Raw genomic sequence first — 24,066 nt, 5'->3', positions numbered from 1 at the left:
ATATATCACCAGCCTCCCTCTATTGTATCCAAATGTGGGATTTTGCTAATTGATAAGCACTTTCAATCTGAGCTTCTATCTCCTTGAATTTGTGAATTTCTTAAGTATTTATTATTCTGCCTATTTTTTCTCTTCTTTGGGATACCTATTTCCTAGACTAAGTAATTGTATTTTTACATCCCCCCATATCTCTTCATTTTTTTATGTTTTTGTCCTTTTCCGCTGATCAGAGAGAATTTCTCAATATGCTCTTCCAGTAATTTGTTCTATCTTCTATTCTTTATTCTGTCCATTGCATTTGGGTAGTTTTTCTTTTTGAATTCTATATTTAATATCACCACTTGGTTTCTTTTAAAAATAACTTTTTTCTGCATTACATTATGTACATATCTATACATACATTTTAGCCATCATTTCTTCTCTCTTAAGTATCTTTATTTTCCTTGTGTGTTTAAGAAGGGTTTGGGGATGAACTCTAGAATGGAGAACCCTATGCACCACCAACCACTTGATTTAATGGTTCTTCTTGTTAATTACTTAATCATGGGAAAAATTAGCCTCTCAGAGAAAGGTGGTGCCTTTGTATGTGTTGCACTATAGCTGGACTACAGGTGGGTGGACAGGTGGGGAGTTCTGATCAACAGTGCATCCCACGGAGCAGAGCTTTTCAGCTGCCCACCTTATACTTCTCACCCCCAGTGAGGAGCCTCAGCCAGCAAAGCAGAAAGTATATGCATTTGTATAAAACAATGTGAGCTTCAGAGAAAGGAAACTATTAAAGGACTTTAGAAATGCTCTGAGAAGCTGACATCTGAACCAAGGTTAGATGGAAGAAGCAGCCAGCATGTCAAGATCTTGAGGGAAAGTATTCCAGGCTGAAGGAGATGTGCAAAGTTCAACTGAGGGAGGGAGAGATGTTTCCTTAATCAAGGGTAGTTGGTACCTTGTCAGTGATAGATTCGAAAGCAAGGTTTTGAGCTATAGAGGTGCACATCTGGTTAGTTTAAATGTCAGGACCTAACTGGAAGCCATTGGAAAACTTTAGGAGGTCTGGGTAGCCAAGATAATATCTGAGGTTGGGCAATGACTGTGGAGACAGCAAAAAAGGGCAGAGTTTAAAATACAATCGACGAATACAGCTTCTAGCATAAAAACGTTCATTTACATCATCCTACATGATTGCTTTAGCCCAACTGCATTTTGTTCTTCAAAATTAAATCAGTGTCTTCAGCATTTCAAAATGCTGGGGTTTAATCTAGATGTTCCTCCATTATTGTCTGCCTGTCAATCTTGATCTGCCTAAAATCTTTATATATCACATCAACCTGATGGTAAATTATTTACATTGAATCCACAATTTTTTTCCAATTTAATGTTTGCATTCAGGCACAGGACATAAATGTTTAAGCAAGTGAAGGATTGATTCCCCCCCCCCCTACATTTCAGGTTTTGTTTTTTTTTTAACTGCTGAGCTGCTTGTAGTTCTCATACTCATGTGTTTCCCATCCCTGCTCTCATTCTAATCCCACCCATCTTCCATCTACCTTTCCTTTTTTCCCACTGCCTAAAGCTTAAGACAGACTTTATATCATAAGAGAATTATGATGCCAAAGTGGATAATTAAATGGGCATCAGACATTATTGCTCCTAAAGTCAGTAACGCAGTCCATCACAGAGAAGCCCCTAAGGGAAGCGTCTCAAGATCTGTGGACTAGTCAATGATGAGGGTCATTTTCTATAATGAGTAAAATTAAAAGGCCATTCCGATGTCCTTTCCAAAACAGGGTCATGTTTCATACTGGTAGTCTGTTGCAGCAACTTTTCCAAGGAGTCATTTTGTTAATATTTTTTGGAAGTTCTTCTTTGGGTATCATAGTACATAAAGTTTTTTTTAATAAAAATGAGGCCATATTGTAGATGTTCTTGTACCTACTTATTTTTAAGGCATAACAATATATTGTGATTTTTTTAATTCAGTGAACACATTCTTAAAGCATAATGTTACATAAATAATCACAGCAACAAGAAGCTTTTGGTCTCTTTTCTAAGTGCTTCACATATATTTATTCATTTAATTTTCACAATTTATGATGTGGATATTATTGCTGTAACCAGAGCTGCATAGCCAAGTTTATAACTTCTCACAGTAATAACATTTACAAATGTTCATTTACAGTGAACAGGTGACTGTGATTGCTGAATATATGTTATCTTATTATTTTTTCCTGATAATTTTATGAATTTATCTCATTTGTTAAATGAGAAAGCCCTTTATAGTTATATAATAATGTGTCCAGCCTCAAAAAAATGAGTTTTTAAAATTACTTTAGAAAATGTTACTGGCTGTTTCTTATCATTATGATGCAAAATCTCCATCAGATCTGAGCCTATCCCAGAGCAAAAGATAATTTACCATCTGGTACTGGGAGCACTTTTGCAATGTGAGAAAACAATATGATCGACGCAAAAGGGATGGAAAGTACAAGACATCATGATCAATGTTGAATTGACTCTTTTGTGCAACTACTTAGAGATAATAAAAGCAATGGGTTAAGGAGGATACTCTTAGGAGAGGAGCCAAAAGGAACGGTGCCTCTGTGCCTGGGAACATTGAAAGTAATGTTTACCGAAATGAATTAGAGGAAATGGAAGCAAGGGGTTTCTGTTTCTGTTAAAAAATTAGGTTAAGGAAGTGGCGCTGTAGCTCAAATGGTAGAGCGCTCAGCTCACCTTGAGCTGAAGAGCTCAAGGCCCAGGCCCAGAGTTCAGGCCCCATGACCGACAAAAAAAGAAAAAAAATTAGGTTAAAAGTTTAAGAATAGGATAAAAAATATGTCACATAGAAATGTGTTAAAGCCCATCCATCTCATTCCTAGCCCTAGCAGAAATGTGTCATATATGCATGAAAAAGTGTGTGCAAGAATGCATGGGTAGCAATATCACAAGAAAACTCCTCACATTGTACAGTTAATGCACACTAATAAAAATGTGGAGAGTGAAAGTGAAACAACATAATTGCAAGGCCCAAAAAACAAGAGTGCAAAAAGTAATTCCATGGTTATTCTTGTTCTAACAGTCAAATTCTCCTCCTTTCCCTGCTCTGTGCCTGTCTTCTTTCTTTTCCAACAGAAGAAATGGGCGGAAGAGAAGAAAGTCAAGCATTTCTTGAACCTCCACCTTTCTATTCTTTGGTGCCTGGTCCTTCTACACCCATAGCTCCTACCCTGGGTTCTCCTCTGGTTTCTAATCCTCTTGGCCGGCAGGAAATGGCATTCTTTTCCCTTTTCCTTTCAGCTGGGGGTGTGCCTGTGGTTTTTCACTGCTACTAGTTTCTACAGACTTCATCCACCCTTTGGTTCTTTTAATCCTGTTCACTCTTTCTCAGAAAGTAAGCAATTTTTATTGGAAACTCGAAGGATTAAGTCTTTTTCCTACCAGGGCCCTAAATAATTTAAGAAAAGAACAGGGGAAAGGGAACTCAATAGATAAATAGACTGTTTTCCAGAGAGAGGGATGATGAAGGCAGGATATTTTGACAATGGTGCATGAATGCTATGATGACAGTCCAAACAAGAAGTATTGTGGCAGTGCAGAGACAACAAGAGGATTCATCTATCAGCAATAATATCCATATTGCACAGATGTTCTCAGAAAAACTTGGGGCTGTCATTCAGTCAGTCACTGAAGCACCCTGAGACTAAGAAAATAGAAATGTTGAGTAATGGAGACACTGCAAGATACTCCCTAGAGACACTCCTGCCCTTTAAACCAGAGGTAGTGATGGATTTAGCAATATAGCCGGGAGAGATGAACTATGGAATTACAGACTTTACCCCTAGGGAAGCAGTCATGGGAACTCCCCACCACATGTTAATGCAGTAAGTACTACTTCCTTGGTGTAATAGAAAAAAATGATGCTGTGATTTGTATTTTAACTCTCAAGAGAATTCAAGCTAAGATTTGATGAGGTTTCCATTCTAAGCAAAAAAGAGAATTGATAGGATTCTGTGTGGAGTTCGTTATTGATGACTGACTGTAGAAGCGTTGCCTTTCTACTTAAGAGTTTTATATTCCCTAATAACTGTACAACAAAAGACCATCGTTTGGTGGAGTCCTTTTGTATGGGCAACTGTGAAGCTCTTAGAATCTTAGAATCTCTTTTGCCAAAATGGATGGAAATACCCCCTTTCCACTATAGCCTCCCGGTTGGTTACTGCCTCTCTAGATATGGCTGTGATTAACTTTGGCATGAAGTCCCTCCTGCTACTTCTGTGTTCAATCTCCTCAGGTATAATTCACCCACTTTTTCAGTGGTTGTGGTGGGTTACTGTACAGAAGCCTCTTTGCCTATTTTATTTATTTATTTATGTTAAAAATCTCTTTCACCTTCAAGATTGTAAGTTTCTTGAGGATAACTTTGTCCTCTGTGTCCCATTTGTGGCCTTAACATTTAAAGTAGTACTGGGTCAGAATTTGCATAAAATAATGATTCTTGAATGAATAAATACTATGTTAATGCACTGTAAGATGTGAGGACACATAGGTCTAACTTTCTTTTCTAGAGTATACAATTATTCTCTTTTTAATATTATAGAGCAATTTTCTAAGCATAACTCAGGTTTTTTTGAGCCCTGTGACTCACACTTGTAATCCTAGCTACTCAGGAGGCTGAGATGTGAGGATCTCAGTTTGAAGCCAGCCAAGGAAGAAAAGTCCATGAGGCTCTTATCTCCAATTAACTACTAAAAGACTGAAGTAGTGCTATGGGTCAAGGTGGTAGAGCACTAGCCTTGAGTGAAAAATTTCAAGGACAGGCCTCTGAGTTCATGCCCCCATGGCTAACAAAAGAAAAAAAGATTTTTTTTTTTGGTAGAACTAGGATTTGAATCTAGAGTTTGGTCTTGGGTCATTCCCCCAGATCTTTTTGTTTTAGCTTGATATTTTTGTTCTTGTTCTCTACAATATAAACAAGTGTTTATTGTTATCTTTAAGTAGTTGTACGAAGGAGTTGCCATTTAACAAAGCAGTTTATGAATGTAATAAGCCTTCGATTTTTGCCCAGGATCCTCTGACTTCTGCTGCCTAGACCTGGGCAACCACAATCGCCTAGTTTGCCCAATTTGTTGACCTTGAACTACAACCTTCCTGATTTCTGGGATTACATGCATGAGCCATGATGCCAGTTCTCCTCCTTACTTATTAATAGAACTCTGATTTTAGAGGGATATGGTATCCTTTTAATATACTTTTTTTAGATTCCTTTGAAGCTAAAAGAGGCTATGTTGTCCTTTGGTAGTCAATGTAGTATTTAAGATACAGGTGTTTATGAGAAAAACAGGAGTTTCTGGTAACAGTTCTTAAGTCTGATTGTGTGTGACACACACACACACACACACACACACACACACACACACTAAATTGGCACAAATTCTTATGGAATCTTTCTGGTTTCTTCATTAAACATGGATGTGACAGCATCTGCTGTCCTGTCATAATCTTTGTCAGTGTCTTGTTTAAGTGTCTATTCAAAAAGGTATTTTTTGATAATTCTCCATAAGAATTTTAGTCTCCTCAAGGGGAGAAATAGGTTACCTATTCAAGAGAAAATTTTTCATCAGTTAAAAGCCACTGTATCTTTTGCCTATTACTCAAGCTTATTGATCAAAGCTTCATAGGATGTGGATATTATAGGTTTTTATTTTAAAAAGTAAAGTAAAATAGTTTGCAAATTAGTCCTGAAGTGTTTATCGGTCCAATTAGCAGGTGCTATTTAGGCAGGATTATTTAGTGTTACATGGAAATCGGTCTGCTTCCTGGCTTTCCTTGTGGGAAGGTCTCACAGCATAGTGGCTCCTTTACTTCCTAACTTCTTGGGTTTTTTTATTACAGAATTCCAAGTTTATGGGTCTGAAGTTGAATTAGCACTACAAAACTCTAGCCAAGAGAAATGCTTTCAGTTTATTCATTTATGAGTTCTCAATTCAACCTTACTTGGAGAAAGCTGAATAACCAACTTATTTAAATCTTCTTAACCTTATCTGAGATGTCCTTTCCTCTGAGTCTCTGACGGTTAACTAAGATGAAGTGGTCACAAATATTCATGTTGGTGTTTGGATGATGAAGACATTTCCCATTAAATGATTCTAATGGTCATAGTTGTTAGCCTATGTGAGCATATATCCCTTTATTTTTCATTATGGTATTTATCCCTAACCCAAGGAGTGCACAAATAGTGGGATAACTGGTCATTTAACTATTTCTAAGGAGAAAAGAATTCATATTTTGACAAAGACATGAAAAGCCATGTTTACGAGGCTTGGCCTTCCTCTTTTTGTTCCATGGTTAGCCTGATTATTAAAGCCTTATTGTATTGATTTCCCATTATTTGAAGTTAAAGAGATCCTAAATACTAAAATCACTACTTAGTTTTTAAATGTATTTTATTTTGAAAATTAGTGCTCAGTTAAATAGAGCATTTCTAACTAATAAACTCACTGTTTGTTTTCAATTTTTAAATGTAGTTCTTCCTGAAAACAGCAACAGGATATACTTTGTAGCACTTGAAAAATTGGCTTTGATTTTATAAGAGGTTAGAGCCAATTTAATGTGCTGTAACAACTATATCAATATTTAGTATAAATATATTTTTTCTTTTATTCATAATCTTGGAATTCTTCAATTGTCTTTTCCTTTAAAGTTTGATGTAGTGTTTTGTTTTGGAACTATATATATACATATATATGTATATGTATATATATGTATGTACATATATATGTATATGTATACATGTATATATGTATATATATTTGTATATGTGTATATATATATATATATATATAGTTCTAAAAGTCCTTAAAACTTCTGTTTCTTTCCTGATGTTTTTGTGCCGTTTCCCAATGACCTAAGACCATATTCACATTCTATAAATGAGTTTTCAGTGTTCATCCTCAAATCATTACAGATAATCCTTATATAAGTATACCTTTCAATGGCTATTCTGTTCATGTTTCCACATAAAGAGAATTGATTGAGCTGAATGTTGTAGGTCAATGAATGTAAAGAGTATTCATTGTCAAGGCATTAAAACATCTATAATAGATTTAGATTGAGTTTACATATGACTGTTCCAGCAAAGGCAAATATAAAGAATATTTCCAGAAATCTAACTTTTCCTCATTTCCTCCTCACTTTTATGACTGTGTTAATAAAGCTCTATATACAGGTAGATATATGTGTGCATGTTTATGCATATCTATATCTTCCTTTTTCCTTTCCTCTGTCTATATCTATACCTATCGCTTCCTTTGTTGTAAAAGTAGTTAACTGCCATCATATTTTCCTTACTTTGGGTTTTACTTAATATGATCTCATTAAAACTTTATAGAAACATACAAACTGAACTAATTTTTAATTTTAAATATATATTTTATTGTAAAGATACTGTACAAAGGGGTTACAGTTACATGAGCAAGGTAATGAGTCCATTTCCTATTGAGCATTGTTATCCCCTCTTTTGTTTTTCCTCTTTTGCATAGATGTCTATGAATTGGTTCAAGCATTCATCTATTGATGGACATTTATTTTAAGTTTTTTGCTTTAACAAAAATCCCATGTTTATGTGATATATATATATATATATATATGTTCTGTGTATATAAAATTGTCTGTGATATCTTGTGTGTGTATACATACAAAAACTGCAGTTTTGAAACAAATTCCTAATAGTAACCTTTTTAGAGGTCCAAGATGAATAAAAACATAATTTTATAAATGCTACCAAATTTCATTCCATGTGGTTTGTATATCTTTGGACTTTTACCAGTAACATTTGAAGTGTCAGTTTTCCTGAAGCCTTTCCAAGTAAATATATCATCTCAATTTTGGATATTTCTCAATGTAATAGATGGAAGGTGGTAGATCAAAGTAGCTTTTCCATACTTTTGATAAGCAAGGCTGAGTATCTTATTAATATAGTTAAGGTCCATTTGTATTTTTTTCTGTGTATTGGCAATTTTGTAAGTGTTATAACTTACAAATATTTTTCTAATTATAGTGTTTTTCTGTGTCAGGTGTTTTCAAAATTTTTATGGCATTCTGGTGATTATAGATATACTCATCACATTCCTATATTTTCAGGCATCTGAAACACAACCTCAAATATGTAAAAAACAAAAGGTGGATTTGAAATGCAGAAGAGAGTTAGGGAGTGGAGGGAAATCAGAAATAGTAATCATTAGATCTACAAAAGAAATACAAAGAGCTGGGCACTGGTGGCTCACACCTGTAATCCTAGCCACTGAAATATAAGGATCTCCGAGTGAAATAAGCCCAGGCAGAAAAGTCTTCTTATCTTCAATTAACCAGCAGAAAATTGGAAGTGGTGCTGTGGCTCAAGTGGTATAGTGCTAGCCTTGGACAGAAGAGCTCAGAGGCAGTGTCCACACCCTGAGTTCAAAACCCATGACTGATGAAAGGAGAGAGAGAGAGAGAGAGAGAGAGAGAGAGAGAGAGAGAGAGAGAGAGAGAGAGAGAGAGAGAGAGAGAGAGAGAGAGAGAGAGAGAGAGAGAGAGGCAGACAGACAGAGACAGACAGACAGACACGAGAGAGAAAGAGACAGACAGACAGAGACAGAAAGAGACAGATACAGAGAGACAGAGAGAGACAGATGGACAGACACGGAGAGAGAGAGACAGAGACAGACAGAGACAGAAAGAGACAGAGACAGAGAGACAGACACAGAGAGACAGAGAGAGACAGAAACAGAGAGAGAGACAGAGAGAGCAGGAGAGGGAGAGGAAGAGGGAGAGGGAAAGGAAGACGGAGAGGGAGAAGATAAATAGATCACACTAGGGCTGGTGTGCTCCACACCCTGTGCACCTTGCCTCACATAATTCACCAGAGGGTGCAAACTTTGGTGTGCCCTCTGAAATCACTTGTTCCTGCTGCTGCAGCCCTGGTTCTCCAAACAGTGCAGGGAGAGAGCTACCAGCACAACAGATATTACTTACTAAATGAAAGTGCTTGTCAACCAAAGTTTGGGTCCTACAGACTTGTGTGGAACAGATAAACCAAGCTAGGAACATGCAGGAGTTATCCTGCCTTCTACATAGGGTAATCCAGTGGAGTATGCAAACTTGGTTGGTCACACAAAGATCCATTCTATGCTGGGAGACAGTGCCCTATCATCTCAATGATGAGTGGCACCCTAGGCTCTACTTTACCATCAGAACAACAGCTTGGTGAACCTGGATGAAGCATGAAAATCAGGGCAAGGATGGTTGTACCAGGCCCTGAATCTATTGTTCAGGGTAATCCAGTGGTGTTACTAAATGTCATAGGAAAGGTCCAGAAACATCTGCGTAGTGATACATTACCCCACATTTATTCACATTATCAGATGAAGATGTAAGCCGTGGTAAAGGCACCCCGATTGATTCCTGCACATACCTGGCAGGCGCTTCACCTTCATAACTGCTGCTTCTGGCCAGAGCTACTGCACCCCAGAGCTGTTGTTGAGCTAACAAACTGAGGATGGATGTTCCATATCCCTAGGGGCTGCTGGCTATAGGACGTATCCCATCCTTACCAGCTCTTGTCTCAGAACTAGATCCTTAAATGACCACCACCAATTATACCTAAGCTGTAACCAGAAGGAAATTACAGGATGCCTACTGTTCCCAGAGAAGAGCTAGGAGGGAATAGAAGGAAAGCCAAGGGTACAATGAAGAACTACATATTGGAGAAAAACACTACTGGCTTGAGCAACCACAGCTACTAGTTCTAGGCAATGAAAAGTACTGACTTAGAACTCGTTTTGTTTAGTTTCATTTCTATTTCCTTCCTTCCTTCCTTCCTTCCTTCCTTCCTTCCTTCCTTCCTTCCTTCCTTCCTTCCTTCCTTCCTTCCTTCCTTCCTTCCTTCCTTCTTTCCTTCCTTCCTTCCTTCCTTCCTTCCTTCCTTCCTTCCTTCCTTCCTTCCTTCCTTCCTTCCTTCCTTCTCTTTTTCTTTTTGTTTGTGTTTTTCTCTTTTCCTAACTCTACAGATTTTGTGTACAACAACAATAACTAAACTGTGCCTTGCACACTACCACCACCACCTCCTCCTCCTCCTCCTCCTCCTCCTCCTCCTCCTCCTCCTCCTCCTCCTCCTCCTCCTCCTCCTCCTCCTCCTCCTCCTCCTCCTCCTCCTCCTCCTCCTCCTCCTCCTCTTCTTCCTCCTTTTTCTTCTTCTTCTATCCTGGCAATTCTACTCTATTACTAGAGCTAGTCCTTTCTTCCTCTACTTATTTTTTTTAGGTATGGTCTCACATTTTTGCCTGGGGTTAGACTGTACTTTGATCCTTTTTAAAAAATTGTCTCTACATAGGTGGGATAAAGTGCATGCATCACCACACTCAGCTTATCAGTTGAGATGGTATCTTGGTAACTTTTTGTCACAGATGACGTGAAACTACAGTACTGTTGATTTCTGTCTCCTGAGTAGCTAGAATAACTGGGATGAACCATTGGATCAGACACATTATTACTTCTTTTACTTTAATTGCATGTACTTTTCTCTTGCTTCCTCCATTTTGCTTTTGCTTTATTCTTTCCTGCTCTCCTCATTCTCTTTACAACTTATTTTTTAATATCTATACCTTTAATATTTTTAAAATTACTAGTTTGATCCATAAGACACTAACGATCCTTTCTTTGAACATATGGGGGATGTGTTTGTTGTTTCCAATGGTATTATGCACATCTAAATATCTGATTTAGATTTAAATTGTTGCTTTTGTTATTGTATTATACTTTCTCTGATGAAGGTTAGTAAAAGAGGTATCTTACCTCTTCTGAGCTGTACCCTCTGTGCACTGAAGAAAGTTCATGTCAACCTGGCAACTAAACAGACATGTTTGAACATAATGAAGACATCAATGGAAAGGATATTGGTAATTAAAACACTTGGTAATTAAAATTGGTAATTGGTAATTTAATTGGTAATTAAAAGACTTGGCCTGAGATGCATACCACAAATGCAGAAACAGAGGAAATATGAAACATGGCTCATTCAAAAGTCATGAATTCCAAAGTGACACTGACAATAGTGAAATAAATGAAATCCAAAAGAATTCAAAAGATTTATTACAAGAGTTACTAAAATTAAAAAGAACCAGGATAAACATCTGAAAGAATAGCAAATAAGTGCTAATAAATAGATGACTAAAAATACATAGCTGAATGAAATAAAGTAGATTAGTAAGGATAGAAAGGGAATTCAATAAAGATATAGAAATCTTTAAAAATTCAAGTTGCAATTCTGGAAAATAAAAATGTTCAACAAGTCAATTTAAAAACTCAGTTGAAAGTCTTTCCAATAGACTAAATCAAGATGAAAAGAAATGTCAGCACTTGAAGATAAGGAAGATATGACATTCAGATAGAAACTTTTTAGAAAAACCCCCAAAGAAGTCTTTATTTCAATTTCCTGAATGGGTGATATAATAACATTAGTCCTTCCAAAGTATTCCACATACACCCCAAACAATGTTTGCAGAATATAGAAGATCTCTGGAAAATCACTAAAAAGCTGATTATAGACATAGAAGAAAGAGATATAAACTAAAGACACACAAAATACATTCAATGAAATGTTTGCAGAAACTTTTCAGATCTGAGGGGAAAAGATGTTTCTTTTCTGGTTCAGGAGGCTTTGTTTTTTTTATTTTTAATTTTTTTATTGTAAAGATACTATACAGAGGGTTACAGTTACATGAGTGAGGTAATGAGTACACTTCCTCTTGAGCATTGTTACCCCCTCCATTGTTTTCCCCCTACCATCCCCTCCCTCCCTCCCTTCCCCAAGGTTCTTTTTTTTTTTTTTTGATTGTGATTAAGTGATTACTTAATTTCCGGAAATTCACAGTATTGTGGAATAATGATGCTCATTTAAAGTCACAAGTTCATTCTAACTTTCCTGGAGCAAATTGTCTATCACAGTTGGTTCAGGAGGCTTTTACAAAGCCAAAAATCTTATACCAGAATAGAACCAAGATAGTCACTTCACCTTAATAAAAGGACTAATTCATCTAGGGAAGATAACAATTATAAACTCAAGTATTTCCCCACCTACTTTCATAAAGCAAACACTATTGGACATAAAAATTCAGACAGACTCGCCAACAAAATAATATTAGATGACTTAAATCTACCTAGTCTCAACAGCAAATAGGTTATCTAATTTGAAAAAATCATCAGCAAAGAAATTCAGAGTTAACATAATAGGTCGAATGGACTTAACAAATATCTACAACTTATTTGATACAATGGCCACAGAATGTGCATTCTTATTGGCAGCCTATATAATTTTCCCAAAATAGGTTCTATTTTAAAGCATAAAGGAAAATGTTAAGAAATATAAGAAAATTGAAAGAACAGTATTTTTCAGATCAGTATGGAATAAAACTATAAATCAACAACAGAAACCATAAAAAATACCCTACAACATGTGGAGACTGAACACCTTTGAATAATCAATGCTTTATTGAATAAGTGAGCAGCAAACAATCCATGAATTAAATGAAAATAAAATATAATAGGACTTTTGGGACATAAGAAGTCTAAAAGGGAAGTCTTTAGTTGTGAATACATAAATTGAAAAAGTCAGAGATTTGAAATAAATACCTAATGAATATACCCTAAGCTATTAGAAAAGAAAAAAAAGGCCAATCCTAAAATCACTAGGTGGAAAAAATATTAAAAGATTAGAATAGAAATGAATGAAATAGATATGAAAAGATACAAAAAGGTTAATGAAACAAAGTTGGTTCTTTGAAAACATAAATTAGATTGATAAAACAAATCACTGGCCAAATAATCAATAGAAACAGGGAGAAAAAGCCCATTTCACAAAGTTAGAAATGAGAAAGGAATATTACAATACATTTGAAAACCTAGAAAAATAGATAAATTTTAAGATACATCTCACCTCCCAACTCTGAATGGAAAAGATGAAAACTACTTACATGGATCTATGTGCAATGTGCACAGATGCTCCAGCAGTAATGAAGAACCTCCTAGAGAAGAAAAGCTCAGGATGGATTCACTGTGAAAATCTACCAGACCTTTGAATAACTAACAACTGATTCCATCCATAAAATAGATAGCAACGGGATGGAAAAACAAAACAAAACACAAGTCAAAATGAAAGAGGAAATTATAGAGCATTTTCTTAATGAATATGGCTACAATAACTTTCAAATATTCACAAACTAAATTAAAAATACTGCATTCAACTTGATTTAATTCCAGAGGTTAAGTATATGCAAATTAACAAAGGTAATACAATATGTAACAAAATCAAGGACTATAAAACATATGATAACCTCAAATAGATGAAAACTTTTTTTTTTTTTTTTGCAGAATTCAATATCCCTTTATGATAAAAGCCCTGAAGAAACTAAAAGGAAGAACCTACTTCAACAGAGTAAAATCTATGTATAGTCCAGTGCCAGTGGCTCATGCCTGTAATCTTAGCTATTTAGGAAGCTGAGATCTGAGGACTACAGTTTGAAGCCAGCCTGGCAGGAAAGTCTGTAAGACTTTTAACTTCACTAAAATACCAAAAAGACCAGAAATGGAGTTGTGGGTCAAAGTGGTAGAGAGCTAGCCTTGAGCAAAAATCACTCAGGGACAGTGCCCAGGCCCTAAGTTCAAGACTCAGAACTGGCACCAAAAACAGAAAAACAAAACAAAACGAAAAGCCCCCAACTATGTATAATAAATATATAGCCAACATGTTGAATAGAGAACAACAGGAAGGAGATAAATATGTCTATCTCTCAAGTCTTATTCAAAACAATGCTTGAATTCTTAACTAGAAACATGAGGCAAGAGAAAGAAACAAAATGTATAAAAATAGAAATGGAAAAAGTAAAGTTATTCTTATTAACAGGTGATACAATGCTGCACCTAAAGGATTCTGAAGTGTCCATCAAAAATTCTTAAATCTGATAAACACTTTTGGCAAAATAACAGAAACAAAATCTCACTTTCACTCTCCATGTATATATATATATATATATATATATAGATATAGATAGATAGATAGATAGACAGATAGATAGATATAGATATATAGATATAGCTCTATCTATCTATAGATATATACATATATATGTACATACATACACACACATATATGTGTATGTATATATATATATATATATATATATATATATATATATATATATATACAGTAACCAGAAGTTTTTCTATTACTAACAATAAACTGAGAAAGAAATTAGGAAAACAATCTCAGTTTAAACCTCTCTCATAAAAACTATCTCCATAAAACTGTCTATCTCTGTGAAAATAATCACAACATTCTTTCTATGGCTTTCACATCTGACAATTTGACAATTTTACACCTTAACTTTAATTTCTTTTCCACAGAATTAATGAAATGATGATTATTATGTGTCATATGATAACTGGCAATCCACACTACATCAGAATAACTATTTTCTGACAGTTTACCAGATAGTTAACTGAGTTCAAGTTACAGTATCTCTAATCATCTGTTTTCTTTTTACTATCTCATCAATTTTATTCATATTTTTGTAATCTCACTAAGATTACTTTAACTGCTTCTACATAACTTCCTTTCAGATTTAGCTTATACTCTTTGATAAAGTTCTACCATCAAATATTGATATTTTATGCTCACTGACAAGTTTACATTGTGATGTTATTAACAGGATTTTCTCTGCAAACCATAAATAGCAATGAGCAATCTACAGAGCTTGTTAATGGATATATGGATACATTCTTAATATAGAAAATGATTTGGGCTTTCAAAGGCAATTGTACTGCAAGTATGATGGCAAAAAACAGTAATGTAATATTGATTTTCTACTTATGTCTAAGCAAAAATATAAAGAATATGATTATTTTTGTATTCTTCTAAAAACCATAGATTAGATTTGTTTCTTTTACAAATTAAAATCAATAAATCAAGAAGTATTGATTTAGAGACATGGCTCAAATGGTAGAGTGCCAGCTGTGACCAAAACAGTCTAGCAGAAAAGTGAAACCCCAAGTGCCAGTAAAAGCAACAACAAATAAATTGGAAGTATTACTAAGTAATTAATACACATTAATATGTGGGCTGTAATATGTACAGCCCTTTTCAAGTAGTCAGTTCATATACTGCATAATGGCTTTGTTGTTATTTACTTATTTAATGCCCAGCAAGTCAAAACAGAAGTTAATCAGGTTTAGCAATAATTCAATGTTTTCGTGTGCTTTTTGAAACTGAAAAATTGTGACAGCAAACATGATGATTATTTTTATCTACAAATATAATATTTTGGAAATATATTCTGTTGGGATCACCTGTTGGGATCATGAGTTGTGAAATGACCAGAAAAAAATCTTTGACTGCTGTTCCCATACGTTTGCTTGGCAAGTATGGGAGAATCCACTTTAAAGAACTGAGGGATTTAATTTCCGTTTATAACTACTATATGAACCACAGTTAAGGAGCAGGTAACAAGTTTGACAAGAAATGAACTTATTACCTTACTTATGTAACTGTAACCCCTCTGTACGTCACTTTGACAATAAAATATAATGTTAAGTTATTCTTCCTGTCAAAAGCTGTGAAGCTATAAAATCCCCTCCACTACTAATCAGGAAGAGACAATAGAGGTGAGAGCTACAGAGCAAGACGAAAAGTATTTTCAAGACAGAAGGAACAAACACTCACCAGAGGCTCACAAACATGTAAAGGAAGAATCCTTTCCAAAAAGTAATGAAAACAGGGAGAAGCAACATTTGTTTAGTGATATTATTTGCAGAAATGGTACTTGAATCATTGGATTCTCACTAGACTCTTTGATGTAGATTTTATTATTGTCCTAATTTTACTGACCAGGACAGTAAGAGGTCAGAATTTAAATGACTTGTTCAGGGTATAAGCTAGTGCTTAAATACTAGAACTTGGCTTTATAACAAAGTCTTTTCATATTTGGTACAAATATAAAAAGTGATATGATTTTTAAGATTAAAACAGGGCGGGGGAGGAAGAACATAACTTAGTCATGTGAAGAACCTTACCCCCAAACTAAATTGAACAGATTCCATTCAACATCCACAATACAACTAGAATAATAAAATTTTAGAAATAACAGGGAAAATACCAAGACTGAGAGCTCTAAATAACTATTGTAGTACAGAAGGATTATGTAAAATAATTCTAAGTGGTATAGAATGCAAAGAAAATAATAACACTACTCAGTAACTGTACAATTAATGTCCTAATGCTTCTTAACCAGATTAAAAATATATTGAGAAGGGAAAATAATACTTAAGGAAGGAAAGTTTTTTTAAAAACAAAGTAGGAATCAATTAAGATAATACAAGAAAGTATAAACAATAAATTCCAATAGTTTAATAACTACATAAAAATTATTCCAAAAATATAATCTTACAGTATGAGAACTCAGCCAGACATACCCAGTACAAAATAAAAAAGAAATAAACAATAAATGAAATGTTTCAAAAAGTCAGTATTTTAAAAAATCAGTTAAATGTTTATATTCTTTGTTAGAAAATTAAAAATGCTCAGTCGACTATAGATAAGTTCTTTCAAGTTTTCAAGGGAAAAATAATTCCTATTCTATGTTCACTTTCAAAATTAATACAATTTAGACTAGGTTTATACTTTTAAATTGAATAAATACTAGAAAAACAACAAAAGATATTTAGGTAATTATTTTATATGGCTATCTCTAAGAGTGATATTAATTATATACCAGTTCTTAATATATAAAAGCAATAACCCACAATAAAAGACCTTCAAGTTAAATTCTACAGTTTCTTTCTTTCTTTTTTTTTTTGTCGGTTGTGGTACTTGAACTCTGGGTCTGAGCGCTGACCTTCAGCTCTTCAGCTCAAGATGAGTGCTCTACCACTTGAGCCACAGCACCACTTCTAGTTTCCTGGTAGTTAGTTGGAGATAAGAGTCTCACAGACTTTCTTGCCGGGGCTGGCTTTGAACTGCGATACGCAGATCTCAGCCTCTGAGTAGCTAGGATTACAGGTGTGAGCCACTGGCACCAGGCTAAATTCTAAAGTTTCTGAAACAAGTATGTGAAGATGGCTCTTTGGGCAAATCTATTATGTTGTAGGTATGACAGACGGTGGCTCACACAAAGTATCATTGTTAAAGCCATCAATGGAGGCTACAAATACACAAGTGTACATTGTTAGAGAGAATGTAAATCAATAATAAATATTTTTTAAAGTCTGTCTGCTTTTTATTATAACCAAGTAGTTAGCAATTCTAAATAATGTCAGTGGTAAAATGTTACCCCTAGACAAAACATGTTTGTTGTTCTAAATCCTAAACAGTTGCCTGTTCTCAGGGCAGGCAGCTCCTACTGGCTGTCCCTGATACATGACTGCTCATGAGTAAAATTCAAACAGCAAGCCACAACACATATGAATATCTACTAAGAGATGTGAGATTTTCAATAAAAGTCAACATCTCTTTTTGATTCATTTTTATTTTAAAACTAGATATAGTGTGAAAAGATCATGATTTTTAAATTGACATTGTAGCTACTTATATTTTTTTAACAAGTCAGTGAGGCTCATTAATGAAATTATGATTTTTACATAGTTATTAACAGTTTGAAGAATACACTGGACCAAGTGATAGAAATTAACTGAATACTAACAGAAAGGAAAATGTAACAATTGTTATTAAGACAGCAACCAGGAGCTGGTGGCTCATGTCTATAATCCTAGCTACTTGGAAGTCTAAAATATGGAGAATATTAGTTCCAGGTCAACTCAGTGAAAAAAGTCTGTGAGACTCCATTTCCAAAAATAACCATGAAAATACCAGGTTGAAGGCATGTCTAAACTGGTAGAGTGTAGCCAAGTAAGCATAAAGCTCTGAGTTCAAGCCCCATTACCATCAACATTTTTTAAATAAAAGAGTAGTATATACATTAAATTCAGAAAACTGGAAAACTCACTTATGATTGTTAAGAGTATTCTATATAGAGTTAGGAATGAGTGATTTATTTACTTATGTCTTATAAATTAGAAACTAGAAAGTGTGGTAAAAATATAAAAATAATCAATAAAATTTAAAATTACATAAAATACTGGTGTTATCTACATCTAAAAATCCATGAGCCCTATATGATGAAAAAGATAATATTTTATAATGAAATATGACAATTTAGAAAGTATGCATATACTGTACCAGGACCTAAAAAGCCCGGAGAGCTGAAATATGCTACTTTAACTTAATGTATATATTTTTGGACAACCAAATTTCCTGGAACTCTTTTGACTTGGTTACAATTTTAAATTTCTTACAGTAGAAGAAAAATAGATAAAGACAAAATTACTTCCTAAGTGGAGAGAAGAGCTGCAGATCCCATCTGATATTATAGCATCTCTAGGACTTTAATAAACAAAATAGTTTGGTATTCATATAAGAATTAATTTGGCTAAGGCCAGAGGGCTCAGCTTAGAAGTGGAGTGCTTTCCCGGAACTCAGATGGCTAATAATAAATTCCCACAAGCACCAAAAAATAATTGACAATGAAAATTAGTAGAGATATGTGACATAGACTAAACTAGTAACTAAGAACTTAGAATGTCATATAAAGTTTAGAAATTATTCATTTCTAACTGCCCATGGCAAATCATTAACATTTCAGATAACCATTTGGGGAGATTCACTCTATTTATGCTAAAGCAGTAGTAAAGACACACATGTGGCATTAGCACAGAAAAGACAAAATGGCCAAGGACCCAGAACAGAAAGTCAGGCACTGACTACAGAGTAAGGACATTTTCATATGACATAATACATTGCAAAAGAGTGAGGTAAGCAGGGACAATTTACAAGTGGATCAGGAATACTTAAAAGAGAAAAGGGATTCCCATCCCTAATTACTAGACATGCACACAAAAATCAATATTATGCAGAAAAATGTTGTATACAGAGCCTTTTTGAAATCGTTAGCTGAAAAAATTTTCATAATATCTTTATGACCAAAGGAAAATAAGGAAAAAAATATACACACAAAACACCCCCACAAACCACAAAACCTACCTAGTCTCATGAAAATAAAATGCCTGTGTATTAAAACATATGTGGTAGTACAGGTCTGTAGTTGTAGATATTCAGCAGGCTGGGAAAGGATCTTTAGTTTGAGGCCTGCACTACATAGCAAGACCTATCTTAAATATAACAAAACAAAACAAACAATAGATTTGAAAAAAAGATTTTTAATTTGTGTAACTGACAAAGGAGTGGCTCCTTAACAAGCTTTTATACACCAATAAGACTGTTAAAAATTAAATAAATGGAAAAAATTAAATAAATAGGATATATATACATATACATATATACATAGTGCATGTGTGTGCATGTGCGTGTGTGCGCATGTGTGTGTGCATGTGCTTCCATGCTGGTCTTGGGGCTTGAACATAGGGCTTGGGCACTGTCCCTAAGTGTTTGTGTTCAAGGATAACATTCACCATTTGGGCCACAGATCTACTTTCTGGCTTTCTTTTTTGATCTTCATTTAGCGATTAATTGGCGATAAGAGTCTCATGCACTTTCCTGCCAGGGTTGGGCTTTGAACTCTGATACTCTAATCTTTGCCTTCTGAGTAGCTAGAGTTGTAACCTTGAGCTACCAATTCCTAGCTTAAATGGGCTATTTTTATAACAAATTATAAGAGATACCCTATCACCTAGTAAATATATAAAAGATTACCAATGATCATGAACATGTAATAAAAGTCCTGGAAAACATAATATCACACATATGAAATCATAAAATAATTTAGATGTTTAAAATTAAAATTAAAAGGATGTGAAGAAATGAGACCTCTTAGAGAGAGAGGGTACAGTACAAGTAGGGCCAACTATTTTTTAAACAAACCCTCAGTATTTTGAAAAGTTGAAGATATCAATAATTTATAACAGTGACTTCACATATTGGCTGATGGGATAAAGAAATTCTCATATAGGAACACAAGAAAATGTTCAAAGTGTTCATTTTAGTACTGTTTGCAGTGCATGAAATTGAAAGCCCTTAATTACTAACAAATAGGAAACAGTTATATGTATACAATGGAGTCTATACAATAGTAAAGTGAGTTACATAGCTGAACTCATAACCACAAAAACAAAACTTACAAACACTGAACAAAAACACAATATTGCAGACAAAGGTATAATTATAATAGTAATTGAATAATGCTTGATAATTATACAAAACAGAATTCACCCTCCAAAAAGTATGTGAAGGATTAATGAAAACTAAATAAACAAACACTGATATTTTTGAAGCTGGTGAATAAGGACAAAGGTTCATTGATGTTTCTTTTTTTTTTTTTTTTGGGGGGTCTGGTTGTGGGGCCTGAACTCTGGGCCTGGGCGTTGTCCCTCAGCTCTTCAGCTCAAGGCTAGCGCTCTACCACTTGAGCCACAGCACCACTTCCGGCTTTTTTCTTTTTGCTTATGTGGTGCTGAGGAATCGAACCCAGGACCTCATGCATGTAAGGCAAGAGCTCTACCACTGAGCCACCTTCCCAGCCCTGATGTTTCTTTTTTGTATTGACATTTGTTTGAAAATGTTTAACATAAATCTTTAAAAATGCTAAAATATTTGTGTTGGTAGTAAAAGTTTAAAATACAGGGGAATGATTAAAAATAAAATTTTGATTGATGCTCAGGGGAGTTAGGAAGGGAAGTAGATGCAGTTAGATTAGCTTGTCGGTTTTATTTCTGTTTCAGAAAGGATGTATCTGCAAATATTTGTTGACTTACTCTTTGCAATTCTGAGTATGTCTGCACATTTCAACTGAAAAAGGATCAATAGGAGAAAGATAAATGATTAAGCAACTTCTTTGAAAAGATTGGTGCAATGGGGGGGAAACCACTGAGTTGTATTAGTATAGAGATGGCTAATATCAGCAATACTTGAGCATTCTTACTGAGTGTGGACAAGAAAGAATTCATCGTTCTGCAAGGCCTCATACATATTTCTGACCAGCAAGTTTCTGTAAATCAAGTAGGAGCCAATGAATGGTTTTCCATGCTCTTTCTTATGTTAAACACCTCTCTGTTTAGAAAACAAAGAAGCCAAGTTTTTCAGTGAGATTACCTTTAGTAAGATGTCACTCTTGATAACATTGGAGACAGAACATGTACTTGATATATATATATATATATATATATATATATATATATATATATATATGTGTATAAAATAAGAATTTAAAAAAGAGAAACTTAGAAATGTGCACTGGTTGCAATGAGCTGTACTTGATAATGAGGTTTAAGATACAGCTCTGAAAAGAACAGGAATGAAAGCTATTTGGGGCCTGCCTTGAGTTAGGTGAGACAATAGTTACTTCTTTTCTTTTCTTTTTTTCTTTTTTTTTCTTTTTGTCGGTCCTGGGGCTTGAACTCTGGGTCTGGGCACTGTCCCTCAGCTCTTCAGCTCAAGGCTAGAGCCCTACCACTTGAGCCACAGTACCACTTCCGGCTTTTTCTGCTTATGTGGTGCTAGAGGAATCGAACTCAGGGCCTCATGCATGGGAGGCAAGCACTCTACCACTGAGCCACCTTCCCAGCCCCAATAGTTACTTCTTAATAGTAAGAAACAAAATGGTAAAAAAAAAAAAAAAAAAAAAAAGCTTGAAAATTGAGGCAACTACAAACAAACAATACCAAAAAGATATGCTTCTTTGGGGTTTGTCTTGTTAGAGCAGCATCTCACTATATGGTCCCTTCTGGGACTGGAACTTTTGATCATTCTGTTTCAGCCTCCTGACTACTGAGCACTGGCCTTACAAGTCTTCATCATACCCCATTGGAGTTTTACTTGTTCAAAGTCTTTACTAGAATATAATGGTTCAGGGCAAAGATAAAACGAAGGGACTAAGAACTCTTTGCTTAACATAGTTCTCAGATCAACTGTATGTCTTTATGTTCAAATGCGTCCCAGCATAAGGAGATAGGGATGCTGGAGTTGATGCGAAAGGAATTGATGTGAGAGCTGATTGAACATCAAGCTTGAAGAATGGATCGAGTAAGAGTTTAAGTACTGTAAAGAACAGTAGCGATAATTACTGGTATACAAACTTGATTAAAAAAATCAAGGAGGCAATAATCCCCTCAAAGTTTTGAGAGCTGACTTGTTAAAGAAACTGTAAATAAAAGTGTTTGAATATTAGGGTCATGAAAGAACACTTGAGCCCTCCACATGAAGTAGAGCAAGAGAGCTGCATATTTCCTAGGAGCCATTCATTTTTAATGAGTCCAATAAAGTACAATGAATGAAAAGGAAAACAATCTCCCTGTGTGTGATTCCAGAACTCACACCAAGCCAAAACCAAGTCAGAGTCTCCAAGACAGCAGTCCGTGCCTAACTAAGCCGCAGGTTCACAAATGCCTGAAAGATTTCTCAGGATCCTAGGAACTACTTTTTCTCTTTTCAGATGTTGGATGTGTGAATGTCATATAGCTTTGTTATTTCCATTGATAGGATTATTATTTTTTTTTGTGGTCATGGGGCTTGAACTCTGGACCTGGGCATTGATTGGATTTTCAGAGCTAGAGGAGCAACCTATGGATTTGACACTGAGAATATGTCTATAACCCATAGATTTTGGCTTTATGCTTATACCATTACTGAAGAAGACTTTGAATGTAATACTTAGAAAGGAGTGCTAAATGAAAAAAAAACCCTCAGACACATTAAATTCAACAGAGCTTAATTGATTTAGAAAAGATTCATTAATTGAATGGATCTCAGAATCAGAATAGATTTAGAATAACTGTGGAACCATCACATAGCTAGCTAACATTTGTAAATAGACACACAGAAATTGTATATGGAAAATGGACGTGAGGTACAAGCATGGCGGGACTGCTAGATTTTGAAATTTGACTTATTTGTACCTAATTTGAATAACATGTCTCTCTGGTTAGCTAAAACTTGGCTGTTATGACAAGACTAAAGACAAATGTGTTTATAGTCAGGTTTGATTGCAATAAAGTAATGTATGGAGAATTCTTTAGGTCAAATTTACAATACATAACTTGAGGGAAAACTTTCACAGTAAGTGGTACATTTTACTCTCTGTGGCTAAGGGAAAATCAAGTGAATCTTTGCAGGATCCAAAGGGTAGATGGTGGTTAAAACACCAACATTGAACTTTTACCATCTACTCACATTCCACTTCTCTGTCACCCCTCTTTCCAGTCACTGGCTGAAGAAACATGGTTTTAGATTTTCTTCACTCCTCTTTCCATTTACTGGGTAAGTAAATATGGTTTTATATTTTTCCTTTTCAACAGATCAGTCTCCCCAAAGGGTCCACCATGTAAAAGAGTAATCTTCTATAAATCTTCATGCATAGTCACTGCATCTTCTTTATGACTTTTAGGTTCATTCTGAGATAAAAAGTGTTTTACTATCAATTAGTGATCCACAAAAAGATACAGATAATGAGACAGGACAATGAAGAGTGTACACTTTCACTTGCAACAAGTAAAGTTGAAGAAGAATCTTGGATTGTAGTAGTGTTATGTTTAAGGTCTAAATCTCTTGAGTTTTCATTTGCAGACTGTTTCATAACCACACCAGTTCTATCTTCCTGGAAAGAAAAGTCAGGCTATTTGAAATTATCATCTTTTGAGTATGAGTCATTGAGGCACAAACCTTCAATATCTGGAAGACTGCTAGACAAAACACTCATACTATACCTATCAAACCAACATTTGTAGTTTTTTTCTTTCCTTCTCTCTTCAGTGGGTAGGAGAATTGTGATTTCCAGGCCCAAAGCATGTAGAGACTGGCATGATCTCATCTCCTTCCACGGTGAGCCTGTTAAGATGGGAGTATCGTAAGAGGTGGAAGTGACTTGACATTGAAGCATGCTGGTAAACTGATCTTACCATGCAGAGGACAACTGACTGAGAGGTTCTGGGATTCTTGTCAAATTTCCTGAAGCAAGTCAACAGGGGTGTTTAGTTACT

The 24,066-nt window shown here is 35.0% G+C and overlaps 1 protein-coding gene across 1 annotated transcript in view; it reads right to left on the bottom strand.

Annotated features, from left to right (window-relative positions):
• The window catches only part of LOC138814056 (Krueppel-like factor 12), a 713,678-nt gene extending 689,836 nt beyond the window's left edge, over window positions 1-23,842 (bottom strand). Inside the window, exon 1 of the mRNA XM_070002854.1 lies at window positions 23,794-23,842. The gene's annotated coding sequence lies outside the window, so the exon portion shown is untranslated. The remainder of the gene's footprint in view (window positions 1-23,793) is intronic.
• Window positions 23,843-24,066: the final 224 nt, after the last annotated feature.

The sequence above is a fragment of the Dipodomys merriami genome, unplaced genomic scaffold (assembly GCF_024711535.1).
Source record: "Dipodomys merriami isolate MVZ:Mamm:240054 unplaced genomic scaffold, mDipMer1.0.p SCAF_6, whole genome shotgun sequence".
NCBI classification, from domain to species: Eukaryota; Metazoa; Chordata; class Mammalia; order Rodentia; family Heteromyidae; genus Dipodomys; species Dipodomys merriami.
This window is presented reverse-complemented; position numbering and strand designations above follow the sequence as displayed.